The sequence below is a fragment of the Manis javanica genome, chromosome 10 (genome assembly GCF_040802235.1).
Source record: "Manis javanica isolate MJ-LG chromosome 10, MJ_LKY, whole genome shotgun sequence".
Classification (NCBI taxonomy): domain Eukaryota; kingdom Metazoa; phylum Chordata; class Mammalia; order Pholidota; family Manidae; genus Manis; species Manis javanica.
This window is the reverse complement of record NC_133165.1, coordinates 11,458,467-11,472,733: the sequence shown is the minus strand read 5'-3', so window position 1 is coordinate 11,472,733 and position 14,267 is coordinate 11,458,467. Positions and strand designations below refer to the sequence as shown.

Sequence of the window (14,267 nt, the reverse complement as noted above, 5' to 3'; positions counted from 1 at the left end):
ATACTGTATTTTGTTTGAGGGAAAATCTATTAGAAGTGAGCATTAGTGATGCTTTGGGTCTTGTTTTGCAACTATCATGGTACAGAAATCCCTTAGCTTCCTAAATGAGAGGTTGGGGATGATTTAGGAACTTAAACAATTAACCTCTCTATTTTCAGATGGGAAAAAAAGGCAGTGTATAAAGAGATTTTTTAAATTTCTCAAGACCATAGTGTGCAGGTTTTAAACTTTTAAAAAATTATGCTCTTCCTAAGTGCTTCATGTTGCTGCCCCACATCCAGGTTAATTCAGAAAGAAAGCAGTCTCAATGTTTTCTAAGTGTTACCAATTGGCAATCAATCTTTCTTGTTAATTCTGAGACAAACTCATGGATTCATTTTGATTAGATAAAATTGTACCCAGGAGAGAACTGTGGAATTTAAACTATGTTATGTCAAGATTTTCTGTTAAATTTCAAATTCAGTGAATTACAAAAGACATATGACAAGGTTTCCTTGGTTAGACAGAGAAGTGGTATTTTGACATGAATAGATGAAAAAGATAAAGGGACTGAGATAAATTTCCACTTTCTCCTGACTTCTTCATCAAATTGCAGTGGAGTTTCACAAAGCTCTTTCCTTTTACTAACTCCCACATTCTGCAAATTTGAGCTGAGAACTTTCAATAAACGTCAAAGAAGATTCAACTTGCCACTTTGTTTTCTTGCATGAATGAGCCAACGAGGCATTTTTCAAACTGAAGGAAAATGCTAGAATCCAGCTATAAATTAAGAAACTGTTACATTGTGGAGATAGTCCCAAAATGATTGCTACAACTTGTTATCTCTGTTGCTTTAATTCTCTGGAGAGCCCAGCACTTGTTCTGAAGACAGATTTCATTCTTTGAAATACCATTAAAAGTACATTTTTATGACAAATACTCAATGTTGGTCATGTATATGATATTTCTTTATTGCTTCTTTCTTTTAGACAAATGCTAGGATAAAACATCCCAAGGATTAATATATGAATCTCTAGCTACATATAAAAATCATATTTCACTGGTGAATAAATGTAGACTAACTATGTCTGATCAAATAAAAAATTCCTATATTTGGTCTACTAGCTAAGAATGAAATACTTAGCTGGTCCCTTGTGGTCATCACTCCAGGATAGCCTGAGGCAATAGAAATAGTATTTTTAAATAGAAATATTTTTAAAATTGTTGTTGTTTTGGTTAATGGATGAAATTATATGTGAGACAAAGGGAAATGAACAGTTAGGTACCTACTGTGTTTTAGTCATTTTTGATAAACTGCATTATGGAAGAACAATGTATCTTGAATCATCAAAATCTAAAACAAATTTGCCAGGGAGTTTGAACTGATCCCCCTTAACATTTACCTTTCCTTCACAGAGAGCTACAAAATTTATTCTGGCAAATACATACGATTTTAGGTTTTTAAAATCATCAATAAACATTTACTAAGTAAGCACCTACTACATCTTAGAGATTTTGCTAGGCATTGATGATTCAGAAAAAACTGAAGCATAGTTTCTGATGCCAAGAATTTATTGCAGAAGAAAAGACCATTACTACATAGTTGTCACACCATGGAATGAGTGCTGAAATAGTGGCATATGTAAAGAGTTATTTTGTTGGAGTGTAGAGGGTTTACTAATCTGATTCTGCCTGGTGGACATGTGAAGGCATCGTAAAGAAACAGACATCAGAGTCATGAAATTGCTGGAAGGTAACCGTGAACCAAGGAATCTGGGTACTTATGCCAACTGGAAAAGGTAAAGAATGGATTCTCTCCTGGACTTTCTAGAAGGAGCCAGATCTGCCAAAACCTTTAGTTCACTGAGGCTGATTTTGGACTTTGGGCTTCAGAGCAGTAAGATAGTAAATTTATGTTGTTTCAAGCTACTAAGTTTGTAGAAATTTATTACAGAAACAATAAGAAACTAAGACGATTACCCTAGGTGGTGGTAGACTTTTGCAGAATAATGTAAACATCTCCCGGGAAGTGAGCCATGCATAGTTTAAAAATTAATTCAAGTCATTCTCATGTTTCTTCCTAAGGAGGCTTGCTGCTACCTAATCCTCTCCTTACAATCCTTAGAGGAGTCACTGGAGAAGGTAAAGCAAGGTCACCTTTTCACACAAGGATAAACAGAGAGTATAAACCTCAAACACGATGCTCTACATGTCTCCTTGCTGCTTCAAGGTCTTCAGTAGCATAATTTAGGAGCTTTCGGGGAACTGCTGGGGCTTGGAACTACCTACTTCCACATCACCCTGGCAAATAACACTCTAACAAGATTTCTTTGATTGCCAGACAAAATTAGTTGAAACCTAGACACCAATTTAGGTGAAACCTATGGACATTAAACTTAAAGGCAGATGACAAAGTAGGCATTCAATGGAGGCATCGGTACTATAAATGTAGATGTGTGACTGAAGGGTTATTTTGCACCTGAACAACCCACCACCTGAGTTCATACTCAGCCTGAGGGGAACAGACATGTAGTCCCTCGTGGTCATCACTCCAGGACAGCCTGAGGCAATAGAAACTGTATGTGTCTCCTTTTTGTACAAAGATCTTTTCTTTAGTTTTTGCAACCCACAGGCTTTTTATTTATTTATTTATTTAAGCGGCCCCACCTTCTCCTCCTCTACTGGTAGCATGTGCTCTTTTATACCTGGAGGACACCATGAAACTTAACTCCAGCTTTAGCTGTTGCTACCTGTCCATTCCCGACACACACCTTTTCTTCCCCCTACTTTATTCTGAAGATAAGAGACAGCATTCAATATCAGAACTTTCTGAAAAGACTGAGAAGAAAAAAATCTCCTTCCAGCTCCGCATCTTGAAAAAGGATTCTTTTAATGACTTAAATTCAGAAACTAGGGATTTATTTCTCAAGGCATAACAAGATAGTCTTGGAAAGTCAAATTATTGCAGCATCGTGATCTGCCTTGATGGATGGGTTCTAGACAGTAGGTTCCATAAAACTCACATATGCACCCTGAGGACAAATTATTTTACTGAATGTGTAGTCTTCTATGTCACAGTAAAAGAGAGGAAAGCAAAGTCCATGAACTTCTAACAATCTACAGTGCAAAAAAACCTAAGAAGAGTTCCATTCCTTAAGCAGTACTATCGCCACTGTCACGAAATTCTGAGAGCAGTAGGAAATTTATTGAGTTTACAAATTAGAAAACACAAGGACCTAGAAATTTTCCATTTAAGATAAATAACTACAAAATGGATTTAGATAGTAAAATCAGGATCTTTTTCCATTTACTGTTAATAGTAACAACAATGGCTTCCGTATGTATATATATCCACACACATATTTTATATATATATATATATATACATTTGTATACACATTTCATATATGCACATACATAGTCATATATATATGGAAATAAAACACATACATAAGACAAATAGCTACACAACCTTATAAACTTAGAAATAAACCTGAGATACAAATAATATTGATTTTAATAAAACTGAAAACAGCAGAAGAGCAATCATTTTTTTTACAGGATTTTTCACCAACCAGACCCTGTGAAGAAGAAAGAGCCACAGCATGGCAAACCCATTAATGTGTAAAAGCAAGAAAAGAATAGAAAAGAATTATGAAACCACATAGTTTGGAAATAGACAAGATTTTAAAGAAGAATTGAATCACGAAATAGACTGGGATTGAATAAGATGACAAAATAGAATTTAGACAATAACCCTGGGGATTGGACTGAATGTGCAGGAATGAGAAAATGCGCTTGGAACAACAAGTCATAGCAACCAGACAGAAGCAACTAAACTCCAAAATAGTAACTAGAGTGTTTTATTGCTCAGTGGAAATTGATTATAAGCTGTGCTTCCATGATCTTTGCAGGCCAGACTGAAAACAGCATGTCTTTGAATCCCAACGTTGAAAACACATGTCTAAAGATAAATTCCTGCAACTACCAACTAAAAATATCAGGAAGTCTTTTTTCTTTCTGGACTGTGAATGCAGAACTCCTGGGGAACTTTCTTTGATAGTCATTGTTGAGGAAGATGTTGATAATGGGCATTTGCTTGTTACTTTTGTGACACCAGTTGGTACCCACCGCCTCACAAGGCTTGCAGGCAGTTGTAAAGAAAACAATGCTTTGAATGCAAATTGGGATGTAAAATATATGCAGACTGCATTGTGTCTGTGGAATATAGCAGCGCTCGAATTCACACAAAAATTGTTCACTTTTTTTCAGGTCATTTTTAACCTTCCAGTTAAAAAAAAATCCTCTTGTAATATAGTTTAAGACACCAGGCTTCTTTCTGGTTCTCCTTACACTTTCAAACATGGTGAATGCTGATATATTTTTCTTAATCCTCTTGGTTATCACAGAAATAGGGTTGTTTTATCTCCAAGCCTTGAAATTCATTCCTATATAGGAGTCATGCAAGTCCAGTGTAGTCATATGGCCCAGGCTTCATGTTTTCAGTATGGTACATGGTTTTTACCTTTTTTTGTCCTGGGCTTATCTCTGTTTAATAACTGAATTACTTTTCTGCTATGGTAACTTCTCTCCTATATGCTTTGTGCTTTGATTTAATTATCTCTTTAAAATTTGATTTCCCATCTTTCTCATGCTTTTCTCAACATACCCAACTAGCACTCAACCTCAGTAGACCCTCGTTTCAACTTACATCTCTAATGATGAGTAGCAAAGATGAATAGTTGAAAAGAGAAATTAGAATTTTTTTTCCTGGAGGAAGATTGTATTGTGTTCCATCAGAAAACTGCTCTTTCAAACAGAGATGTGGTGAGAAAAGAGACCCAAGGGATTCTTCATAGTAGGATATAATTTTAAAAAAAGAAAAACAATTTTTATAGGACATATGTAAGATGGAGCTATTACTGTGGTGTGGGTGCTGGGCACTAGGCTATATTTACCAGTGGGTGAGTTAAGTCTTTACCAAGCCAGAGAAGACCCTGTGACATAACATCCTGTAATGTCACTGGCTTTAGGGAAGATTGGAGTGGTCACTAGTTGCAGCTGAAAATGTTGGGACATGTGGTCATTTTCATAGTTAAATCAAAGAGTTGTATTTGCAAATATAAGAGTAGGTAGCCAAATTCAGCCTTAAGGAAAAAAAAAGAGTAACCTCCCCACAAAAGAGAATTTAGGAGAGAGAACCCAGAATAAATGTACAAAATGCAGTATAACTGAAGTAGAGAAACATCTTACACTTTAAAAAGTGTGTCATGTATCATACTGAGCAAATAGTATGGAATCTAAGATTTCTAGCCAAATAGCTAAAACCTGTGTTGTAGTCAAACAGTTATAAAAACGGTTAGCTTATAGCATGATAAACAAAATTTTACTCTACTTGATTCTTTATCTTTAGCAAAAGTCGCCACATCATTTTGAGAAGCATTTGTGATTGGTAATTGAGAAGGATCTGTGCTATACATACTGAAATTAATTATATATATGTAGCAGTTAGAATCCTAGCAGAAAACAGAATTTACTTCAGATGGTTAAAATGAAAAGACTGTGAGAGAGGACTATCTAAATCAGTGTGAGTTTCAGTTAAGGAAATAAACAAAAAACGATGAGATACTCAGAGACCAGCGACAATGGTGGCAGCTGCTGCCATCCGCAGTGGTAACTAAAACAATACAGGCACAGCTAATGAAGGGAACACCAACCAAAGGACAGACCTATTGCCTATGATGTGCTATAAAATCAGGGAAGCAATGTCCCAAGTTTTTTCTCCCATATGCTGCAGTCTTTCCTCTTGGCTGGTTCCATGAAGCTGATAAACCAGCAGATAAGCCCAATCCATACAGGTAGTCCTTAGAATTCAGCAACCTGGGCACAGAGCATATCAGAGAGAGGAGAATAATGGATCTGAGTAGGGGAAATACCTAGTACAATACACAACTTATTTGACTTAAAAAATTTGTGTGATAGGTTGAATTATTGGCTTTGATTTTACATTCCTCTGTAGTAGTCTTATAAACCCACATTCAAGGTCACCTTCCCATCTTTTGACCTTGAACTTTATCATGTGATTTGCTTGGCTAATATTAGCAGATGTGATACAATAGAGGCTTAAACTTTCTTGCTCCGTGTGGCTTGTCTTCTTGCACATCTACTGTTGTCAGAAGAGTACACTCCAGTACCCCTTCAGCGAGGGCCCTCTCCCACCCTACCCCATGGGGCAGAGTCCCCCAACCAACCCCACAGAACTGCAGCCAGAGGCAGAGTGTTTCCAGTTGACCTGTGAGTATGAAAATAAACTATTACTTTTTTTAATTTTGGTATCATTAATCTATAATTACATGAGGAACATTATGTTCACTAGACTCCCCGCATCACCAAGTCCCCCGCACATACCCCATTACAGTCACTGTCCGTTAGTGTAGTAAGATAAGATGCTGTAGAATCACTACTTGTCCTCTCTGTGTTGTACAGCCGTCGAGGTGCCCCCTCCCCACATTATACATGCTAATCGTAATGGCCCCTTTCTTTCCCCCCAACTCTTATCCCTCCCTTCCCACGCATCTCCCCAGTCCCTCTCCCTTTGGTAACAGTAAGTCCATTCTTGGGTTCTGTGATTCTGCTGCTGTTTTGTTCCTTCAGTTTTTCTTTGTTCTTATACTCCACAGATGAGTGAAATCATTTGGTACTTGTCTTCCTCTGCCTGGCTTATTTCACTGAGCATAATACCTTCTAGCTCCATCCATGTTGTTGCAAATGGTAGGATTTGTTTTCTTCTTATGGCTAAATAATATTCCATTGTGTATATGTACCACATCTTCTTTTTCCATTCATCTACTGATGGATACTTAGGTTGCTTCCATATCTTGGCTATTGTAAATAGTACTGTGATAAACATAGGGGTACATATGTCGTTTTCAAACTGGGCTCCTGCATTCTTAGGGTAAATTCCTAGGAGTGGAATTCCTGGGTCAAATGGTATTTCTATTTTGAGTTTTTTGAGGAACCTCCATACTGCTTTCCACAATGGTTGAACTAATTTACATTCCCACCAGCAGTGTAGGAGGGTTCCCCTTTCTCCACAACCTCACCAACAGTTGTTGTTGTTTGTCTTTTGGATGGTAGCCATCCTTACTGGTGTGGGATGATATTTCATTGTGGTTTTAATTTGCATTTCTCTGATGACTAGTGATGTGGAGCATCTTTTCATGTGTCTGTTGGCCATCTGAATTTCTTCTTTGGAGAACTGTCTGTTCAGCTCCTCTGACCACTTTTTAATTGGATTATTTGCTTTTTGTTTGTTGAGGTTATGTATCTTGGATATCAACCCTTTATCGGATCTGTTGTTTATGAATATATTCTCCCATACTGTAGGATGCCTTTTTGTTCTATTGGTGGTGTCCTTTGCTGTACAGAAGTTTTTCAGCTTGATATAGTCCCACTCATTCATTTTTTCTTTTGTTTCCCTTGCCTGGGGAGATATGTTCATGAAGAAGTTGCTCATGTTTATGTCCAGGAGATTTTTGCCTATGTTTTTTTCTAAGGGTTTTATGGTTTCATGACTTACATTCAGATCTTTGATCCAATTTACTTTGTGTATGGGTTAGACATAAGGTATTGCTTTTTGAAGCCACTGGATTCTGCAGTGGTTTGTTATACAGCAATATTGTGCAGCTGACTGACGTAACGTGCATGTTGCTCATTGTATGTATTACCCTTTAAAATTTCAGAGTTATTAAAATAGCAGTTGAGAAAAATTGAAAGATAGGACTACCTGATACTGAGAGAACCCTACTAATACTGTGGTCATTATTTGGAATTATCCTGGTGTCTACTCTTAAGTACCAATTTTAATTCAGTAGATGGGACATTGGGTATTATCAAATTAGTACCCTGATAGAGAGTTTTCTTGCAAGAATTATTGGAGAAACACTTCTTATTCTTTTTTCTACTTATATTCTTATTTTATTTTATTAATATAATTTTGTATACAAATAAAATGAATATTTCATATACAGGGAGAGTATATGCATAGCAGTATAATATATTCTTGGAACCCCCTTCCCAATGCTTGTGCTAGAACATTTTCAGTATTAAGAATCTATACATGTGTTCCTCCTCTATCCTATTCTTCTATCTTTCTGGTTGGTAAAAATAATATCATGCTGGACATAGTCTCTGGATACTTTTTGAAAAATTGTGTACCCAAGATTAATCTACATTGGGTTTTTTTGTTCTACTTGTTTGTTTTTGTGGTTGTGTAATATTTAGTTGTGTTTACATAGCATGCTTTATTAATAGTTTTCTTGTCAACGGATATTCCCGAACTACTTTCCTTGGGTGCAATGTTGAATGAAAATGGGGATGGTAATGTGGAGAAGGAAGTATAATTGAGTTTATTGGTTAGTAGCATCCTGTTGCAATGTGCAGGACCATGGTTACCAATTCCAGGAAACGTGAATTATTCTAATAAGAGTTATTGGGTTCATAGGACACAGATTTTGTGTGCCGCATTCTCTCACATGATAATAAACCTAATAAAATTGCTGCCAGAAACAAATAAAAAATCCAGACCTGGAGAGATTACCTACATTTACCAAAAGAAACAGACTAGCATTTATTTAATACTCTCTAGGTGCACAGGACATCAAACTTACTCCTGGTACAGGTGTGGTGAAGAATTCTTAATGGGTACAGAATATGGGTTAATATTTATACAATTGTGGAAGCTATTTTCATCTTATACTCCCATAAAAACATGATCTTTTCCAAAAAGACAGCTTTAAAACATCCCTAATCATTGCCACAGTGCCTAACAAAGAGAGGGAAGAAAAATGCAAATACTTTACAGAAAGATCAAGCTCAGTTTAAAAGGAGAAACAATGAGCTCCCACAAAATTTTGCCATTTCTATTAGCAAGCAAGATGGAAGACTGATATTTTGAAGAGCACATTAGGAAGCAAAATCTACTGTAGAAATCAACTGAAAAGCATTCAGGAACAAAGACTGCATGAGAGAATGCAGAAAACTTTTCAGTAGTTAACAAAAGAGTCCTGAAATAATAAACACATCTCCAAACAAGGTAGTTTGGGGCAAGATAACGTCGGATCCTCTGTAGAGGATCATTTTGTGTTCATTAATAAGAAAATCGCAAAGTTCACAGAAAGAATTATAAATAGTTTTTTATCTGATGGAAGTAAGATTGATACCATAATCCCTCTGTATATCCCTTATGGTCTATCACAATTACACTTTAATTCCAAATATCAACTTCAGTCACTCTCAAAAGACACTTCCTTCACCTTCATAAACCGTCACATTAAAAAAGAAAAGACTAGATATAGGCACATGCAAGGGCTGAGTGAATACATTCTGATGATTAGAGTTGAAGTTCTGGTGCTCAGTGTGGACATACTTAGTAAGTGTCGCCTTCTCATCTAGTACCAGGCCTACGAAGCTTAATTGTCTCTGATGTGCTACAAATAACATCAACACATAGTCAGGAGCAGAAGCCACAGAGCTTCAAACCATGGCTTTAGTTTTTCTTCCACATCTTGCTGCCTAAATGCCTATTCTAATTGTTAACACTGACTAAAAATAAACTGTGGAGATACTTTGCTCCTACATCTGTTTGTCTCTTCAACTTGGGTAGTTGAACGGCCACCATGCCCATTAAGATGAAGTCACTTCCAAAGACAAAGGCCATACCTGAACCCCAACTAGTTATCTCTAGTCTGTTAGTCATAACACAGATTATGATGGATGAGAGCACAACCACAATCATTAAAACAAAGTCCAATACCTGCTATATTGCTCTTAGATGCCCGCATCCAGAGTTGAGCATCACATTGTATATCCTTTGCAAAGGACAATTAAAGGTCCTAAATATATAAGGCGTTATTATACCAAGGATGCTGTTAAGCTGCCAGTTGTCCAGAGATGACTTTACATTTATCTGGCCAGATTTAGGATGTTCCTGATCATTGCTATTAATATTGATGGGACACTCCTGGTGTATGGGTCTGTGGGCAGGAGACATGTGACAATGCACTGATGTGGGATTACTGTGACAGGTTTCCAAGGGAGGCTTGGAGATCACCTTTCCTGGAGGTTGTTGACAGACGCCTTGCAGTCTGGTATAGTGAAAAATCTGTCCTCCTCCACCAGAAGTGATGACCTAATGTCTAAAGGTCCCTCCCAAGCCTATGACAGAGAACTAATGACAGTGCAGAGAACAAAACAAATACTTATTTCTATCCTTGAAGCCATTCTATTACCTGTAGTAAAAAAGTAATCGGAGCACCTGTTATATGAATAAATCCGATCACAGTTAACTAGGTTGTATATTGCATGTAGGTAACCTTATCATGTACTTGTAGTTCAAACTACATTTAAAAAGATGGAAAACAGATCTCATGGTAAAAATCTTGTTATAATGATTTCAGTGTCTTTCTGTGATAATAACTTTACAAGATAAAACACTGGATTCTTGGCACATGGGAGCAAGTGCACCAGTCTTCCCTAATAATGCCTTCCCTTCCCTGTACTTGACTTAATAGGAGGATCTGGTTCTACTTTGTTTTGGCCTCACATTTCACCCACTATAGAAATTTTTAACAGCAGCCTTTTTAAAGAAGCACTCACCACCCTACAGCCTCCCACTGTTGCCACAACTCAGATCTTTCATTCTCTCCTTTCCTTTTGACCATTTGGATTCAATGGGTTTTTATTTTTTATCACTTTGAAAGCATATTATATTGTCTGGAAAACAGGTACCATGCTGACTTCACTTTTGCTGAAATACGCTATACTGCACTGACTCCATAGACGTGATGCTGGGAAATCACCTTCACTCTCACTGTTTCACACAAACCTTTGCAAACTACAGATCAAAACTTTAAAGCTCACTTCCTGATTTGCAGCAGTTCTTTGAATGTTTTTTGAGCCTCAAACATGCTGTTGCAAAGGAACTGTGAAGCTTCTAAGGTTTGAAAAGTGACAGGGATTCACTTCTTTAATGGAGCAAATTCAAATGTGCAATCCCAAACTGGTAATGCAGGGTGTCACATTCCCCACAACCTGCCGGGAAGCCTGCAGGTGTAACCATCCTGCCATATGCCTAAATGAGCACAACTGCTCCTGCTATATGCTGCAGTTAGGGGCTTATCTCCCGGTTCCATTTGCTTGCTACAAATCGTTTTCCAGAAACTCATTTGGAAGGAGGCACTGTAATGCAATATTTCTGCTTAATTTTCTTCTCATTGTGAATCCCCTGATATTCTCGACCATTAACAGGTAGACCATGAGTCATTCCCATGCATTTAACGCAACTGCATTACATAAACACAGACCAGAAGCCATTTCTCAGCTTTCAGAAGAACACTCCAGATACAGCCTCTCTTGCTGCATCTCATCTTTCTCCTCTCATCTCAGTTTACACAGGCGATAGTAAGACAGCAGTAGTTCAAACAGGATATTGAGAGTCAGAAGACCAAGAACAGTAATAGCTTGGTCAGGTGCTTTCAGTGTGATGTTATCTAAGCTTTCTAATTTGGCAAAGCTTCTGTGCTCTGGTCTGTAAAATAAGGGAAAAATTGGGTTAGTACGAAGAATGAATGATTCTGCCATCTATCTATTCAATGAGCCACTCAGCCAACACTTCTCAAGAACTGGTTTACTAAGGGGTATAACAATAAAAGCAAAACACTGATCCAAAGTGAAAACCACTATGTTAATCATAAGACATTATACTTTTATCAAACATTGTTGGCACAGCCTGGAGTGCAAGTCAAAACCAGCTAAGTAGTCAAGAAGCAGTACCGATAATCTTGTCAAATATAATCATACAGATTCCATTTCCATTTTAAAGCTATATGCATGTATATGCTCCCGATGTATGCATTCTTAATCAGAGAGAAAATAAACTGTAAACGTGTCCACCAAAATGTTCATGGTTGTTATCTCTGACTGGCAGAGTTTAAGTCTTTTTTTTTTAATGCTTCTCGATATTTTTAAATCATCTGGAATAAACAGGCATTACTTTTATAATCAGGAAAAGAAGCCACTATGTGTTTTAATGGAGATACCTAGTAAGATATTTTTGCATCCAAGGGTAAATGGCAAGGATAGCTTTCCCAAAGGAAGGGAAGGGTCGGCAGGCAGGTTCTGGGGAGGGTGCTGAGTGGGTGCCCTTGAATCCCTGCCTGAGCCTATCCCAGTAGATGCCCTGTTTGGAAGAAGAACATGCACTTCCCCATGTTCTCCCCTCCTGTCCATGGCAATCGTGACTCGTCCACCAAGCCCTGTTTTCTGCTGAGCTGAGAATGAAATCTCAGAATCCTTCTCAGTGTAATCCTCCAGGTAGCAACCATCAATCAATAAACGTAGTGAGGTAGGCACAAAAAAAAGTATGAAATTTAGAGAAAATTGTACCTCTTTTATAGTAGAGACTGTGGAAAAAAATCTAATGTGAAAAAACGATTTTCTTCTTTCAATCCTAGAAAATATAAAAAACAGCTTGTATGAGTTAAATTACGGTTTATAATGGCAGATAATAGTAACAAAGTTATGTTGCTCTTTATTTCCAAATGTCATATTGCATAATATGAAACTGCCTAAGATTCATCAAATAAATTGTAATAAGTACGTCTTCACTCTTCGATTATATCAAAAGAAAATTTAATACAATTCCTTTTTTCTTTTCCTTCACAATGAAGGCATATCTCATAAAAATCAAAGCAGAACCAGCAGTTGGATCCAGAACTATGCTAAGACCTTGTGGGGAGATGTTTGAGTAAATTGAAGCACACATTTTATTTTTAGATAGTGTTAGTCCGTTTGGAAGAAATAGACTGAACATATATGAAACAACCAAGATACAGCATTTCATGTTGTGACAGTAAACAAACTTCACTAAATTATAAACTCCGAAATAGGTATGCAATAAAAAATGATCATTATAAGAAATTTCAAGGAAGACTTGTCTGAGGGATAAATCCTCCAAGCAACTCACAGTTGGGCTAATGTTTTCATCCCTTTTGTATCTCCCTTGTACTTAGAAGAGAATCAGATCCATAAACACACTCAGGAAATGTTAAATGGAATGTATTGTCACCCTCTGAACACATGCAAATTGAATCACTGGAATGAATTAAGTGATGGAGATGCCAAGACACAAGAGTTGCAATCCAGATGGGAAGAGAGACATGAAAACAAATAGTGTGGCTGACCTGGGTAAATGCTTGCAAAGCGGTGGTGTGTATGAGGAATATTGGTAGCACGAAGAAGAAAATGAACACTTCTTCTGCGTAGTCTCTCCAAGGAGATTTTTGTGAGATGGCAGGATTCCTCCTGGAGTGTAAGAAGCAGGGAATTTCACAAAAACTTAAAAGTCCCACAGGTGTATTTCAGGGATGTAAATAACTCGATATGACAGGGGTATTGATCAAGTTTACTGTATTTCAGAATGAGCTCAAAGGTTTCTGTGTTCAGCAAGGTGTTCCTTTCAAATTGATGGGGCATGTAAAGAAGTAAAACAAGTGCAGACTTTCATCCCAAGGAACAACTGATTTAGCATTCACGTGGTCATGATGAGGAGCGGAGAGGGGTGGGAAATGGAGGCATCAGGTGGGAGGAGACGTTACCATGGCAAGATCGGTGGGTCCCAGATCCTAGTGCACATCAAAGTCGGCTTGTTTAAACACACTGCTGGGCTAGCACCCCAGAGTTTCTGATTTAGAAGGCCAGGGTATGTCCCTCACATCTGCATGTTGAAGACATTCCCAAGGGATGCTGATGCTGCTGGTCCAGGACCTGTGCCAAGACCCCCTGGCATAGAAAAAAAAACTTAGCAATGTAGGACCAGCTAATGAAAGGTTTTCAGTCTTGAAATCAGGAGCATGGACTGAATCTTATAAATGCTAATAGGCCGTAATGTCTCTTAAACTCCATAGTCCTCAGATTTAAAATGTGAAATGTAAAACAGAATGAGTTTATATTTCAGAAATAACAATTGTCAAAAATGTAAAAGCCCATGTCCTCAAGTTTTAGAGAGAATATGGAAAAATGGAAACTTCCATACACCGCTGGTAGAAGTGTAAGTTCGTATAAAACTTTGGAAAGATTTGGCAATATCTAGGAAACAAATAAGCCCATATTTTAAGATCAGGAATTCTACTCCCAGGCATATTCCCCAGAGGAACTCTCATGAGTGTGCCCATTGAGAGCTGCACAAGAAAATTTCATTATAGTGTTGTAATAATTATATATCATATATT

The 14,267-nt window shown here is 37.4% G+C and overlaps 1 long non-coding RNA gene across 1 annotated transcript in view; it reads right to left on the bottom strand.

The window, feature by feature from the left end:
- Nucleotides 1-8,033: 8,033 nt before the first annotated feature.
- LOC108398825 (uncharacterized) overlaps nucleotides 8,034-14,267 on the bottom strand; it is a 64,812-nt gene continuing 58,578 nt past the window's right edge. The window contains exons 3-5 of the long non-coding RNA XR_001853518.3: nucleotides 13,635-13,818; nucleotides 12,424-12,487; nucleotides 8,034-11,566 (exon numbers count right to left, since the gene is read on the bottom strand). This is a non-coding gene — a long non-coding RNA (uncharacterized lncRNA). The remainder of the gene's footprint in view (nucleotides 11,567-12,423; nucleotides 12,488-13,634; nucleotides 13,819-14,267) is intronic.